This window comes from Cervus elaphus, chromosome 28 (assembly GCF_910594005.1).
Source record: "Cervus elaphus chromosome 28, mCerEla1.1, whole genome shotgun sequence".
Classification (NCBI taxonomy): domain Eukaryota; kingdom Metazoa; phylum Chordata; class Mammalia; order Artiodactyla; family Cervidae; genus Cervus; species Cervus elaphus.
This window is the reverse complement of record NC_057842.1, coordinates 63,458,479-63,461,068: the sequence shown is the minus strand read 5'-3', so window position 1 is coordinate 63,461,068 and position 2,590 is coordinate 63,458,479. Positions and strand designations below refer to the sequence as shown.

General features: G+C 37.5%; 1 pseudogene; it reads left to right on the top strand.

Annotated features, from left to right (window-relative positions):
- Nucleotides 1-789: 789 nt before the first annotated feature.
- LOC122685676 lies at nt 790-902 on the top strand (annotated as a pseudogene).
- The last annotated feature ends 1,688 nt before the right edge of the window (nt 903-2,590 follow it).

Below are 2,590 nucleotides of genomic sequence, written 5' to 3'. Positions count from 1 at the left end.
GTGAATTTCCAATAGGGTATATCTACAAAGGAAGGTTTTCTAATGCTGCTTGGCACTTGGTAGACCGAAGACTGAAAACAGAGACATTTTCTTCTTTTATCTCTTTAATTATATTCTCCTACCTGCTGTCCCTCAGAAACCCTGCTTCTAAGATGTTATGTTCTAGATTGTGGGAAATTTTCTCTGCTCTATCACCCATATTGCTAGATCACAAGAAGCCAGATGTATACATTTAATAATTTATTAAATCCAAAGTTTATTTTTTAAGTCAATAATTTTACACATTTTTCCAGTTTTTTTTCTTTATTGCTCCTTTTTGAAAAGCAGTGTGTTTTTATATACGTGCAGACTCCTGAATTTTGCAGAGAATAGACTTCTTAAGAAGTTAACTTCTGCTATCTGAATTATCCTGGTTTTCTCCAAGGCCAATTATTTTGTTTGTTTACTTTGGTGTTCCTTTTTCATGCTATAGATTTCCTTTGAACATCTGGAGACCCTTGGTGATTAAATCATGTTAGATAAAGGACTTTGTTGTTTAGTATGAATGACTGGAAAGAGTTTTCTCAGAGATTGGTAAATCCATTTTCTTACTGGATCCTTCCTTTGATTAGGTATGTTTTGTCCTCACTCAGTTGTGGATTTTTGCAAAGTTCCACTTTCCCTCCATACTGCCTGATAAAAATAGTTTTAACAAATCTAATAAACAAATTTTGTTGGAAATATTTCCAACAACTATTTTATGAACTAATATTTGAACACTGGAAGGCAAATTAAAAACAATAAATAATTTCCCAGTGAAAAAACATTCAAACATCTTACCTCTTATTCCAGTTCCAGAGATTATAAAGGTGAACCCACTGGGGCTGGCTTGGGGAGAAGAGGGAAGGAACTGTCTGAGGGATCCTAAGAATTTCTAAATGTGGGAAAGGAGGAAATAAATCACTGGTTGCAAAAAAAAATTTAAAAATACAACCAACAAATACAATTTAAAATTTTCATCAGAATTCACACCATTCATCCTCTAATAAGCTATATTTGACTTCTCTGTTTAGATTTCAGTGATACCTTCCAAAGTGAAGACCTATTTTCTACACAAACCAAAATACAAACAAAAAATAACTCCCTAAGTGACAATGTGATCAGTGCTGTTTATTAGGGTCTTAATAACTTCCTTAATTAAGTCACGACACTCAAAATTTCCTCTATCTTAGCTCCCTCTACAGGAGGGAATATTCCCTCTTTTAAAGCTTCTGCTCCTGTAACAAGTCCAATAATTAGCTTTAAGTATTATTTCTACATTGAGGAAATGAGCTAACCTTAGTCTTGTGTTGAAGGACCCAGTCTCTGTCACAGATTTGCATTTGCGTGTGTGTGATACTTTATTTTCTTACAAAAATATTAAACACAGAATACCCCAAAAGGCACAGCTTCAGTCTAACTGTGAAACCATGAAAACAATAACATAAATGTGAAGGCTAGGCTTGGAAATAAAGGAGAGGTTTGGGAGGAACAGAAGTGAGGATTGCACAGAAGAAGGCGCCAACCAAGGGACGCTTCTACAATTGACCACATGCAGTAAGGCACCCGTTACCTCCCAGCACTGATGGAAGCTCTTTGCATGAAACAGTAACAGCCAGTAAAGGAGACAGGAACTGCTCACGCCCTGTCCATACAGAGCGTCACCATAAGCTCAGCAGCGTGAGAGCATGCGCACATACACACACATGGGTGCACATGCAGAACGCATGTAGAGAAGATGCTGTCTATCTAGAGATTCAGTTTTATTGACGTTCCATCCCAACAGTTCAGAGGTCTCCCCTTCCTCTGAGAATCCCCAAGGAAATTGGCAGAGAAAAGCCCATTAGTGGGGCCTCAGCCAATGACCAGGAAGGGTCAAGTAAGCCAGGCTTCCAATGAACCAGACTGTAAATCAGAACGGACCCCAAATCCTACTGACTTAGGAATCACACTTGTCCAAGGAACACACTTGCAGATGAGAGAAATCTACAGTTAGCAATGACTCTTTAATCTTTTCCCCAAATTACCAATGAAAGAAATGTAGAAATTCTTATATGAAGAGTTGTTAAAATGGAAGGGATGAATTCATGTGAGCTAACAAAACCTTTCTTCTTTTCTTCAATGTTTAGGCCCTGCATACTGGAGTTTCAGAGATAAGCTTTCAAATTCAAAGAGAAGAAAAGAGCATTAATACAAAGCCCAACTCAGAGAGTCCCACTGTTTGGGGGTGCTTCCACACCTTCAGATTACTAAGGAATCATTTGTTGATGGCTTTCAACTTTGGAAACTTAAGCTGGTAAATCCTCTTCTTCATTCTGTCTTTTTTGACTGTACCACCACTTTCATGATCATCATATAAAAATAATAACAACAAAACAACTTTCATTTATAAAGGTCAAATACTTGTTAAGAACTGTGCTAGGTTTGTAAACTTTACCTCATTTAATCTTTATTAACAACCCCATGAAAAGCATCATGTCTACTTTTTCAGCAGCTTTTAAACTTCTTTGGCTGTGCTGGATCTTCACTGCTGTGGGCAAGCTTCCTCTAACTGCGGCAAGCTGCGGCTACT